Genomic DNA, 713 nt, shown 5'->3' on the forward strand with positions numbered 1-713 from the left:
AAAAAGACTTAAGGTCTAAATATGTATTATGACTTATGTTTTATATATATATATATATATATATATATAGTTTTGTCTAAAAATATTCTTTCAATTACTCTATCACTTCACTTTTAATTATCATAATTTCTTCTTTTTAGAGTCAAAATGCAAGAAATTTGACTAACATTGTACAACGTAATTTTTCATTATAATGAGGATATGAAAAATGTTGATATTTATAGTACTCTATGTATAATTTTTTAATATATATTTTTTATATTCAAAATTTCGAATTAATATAATCTAATTTTTGAAAATTAATCAATTGACACGCAATATATGAGAAATAAATATGGACAGAGATAGCGATATTTTGGTTCGTTAATAGTTTGATCTAACAAGAACATTTTTGAATAAAAATATTGACCGTAGAAGTATTTTTGAAAATTATTAATTAAGGACATTTTATTTAATTTCAAATTATTTAAAGACAATTAAACTTTTTCCCGTGAAAATAATAATACTGGCTGTCATATTTAAGGTGAAAGCGCTGTGAATATAACAGAAAATTGGACATTATTAATGAAACAGACTACATAACAAAAACGTAACGAATATTATTTATTTATTAATTTAGAAACGAGAAGACGTAATTTCCTTTAACAAGATAAGAAATAAAATAACAGGACAAAAAATTGAACCAACCCTCCCTAACCCTACCCCCACCCCCA

The sequence above is a fragment of the Solanum pennellii genome, chromosome 6, assembly GCF_001406875.1.
Source record: "Solanum pennellii chromosome 6, SPENNV200".
NCBI classification, from domain to species: domain Eukaryota; kingdom Viridiplantae; phylum Streptophyta; class Magnoliopsida; order Solanales; family Solanaceae; genus Solanum; species Solanum pennellii.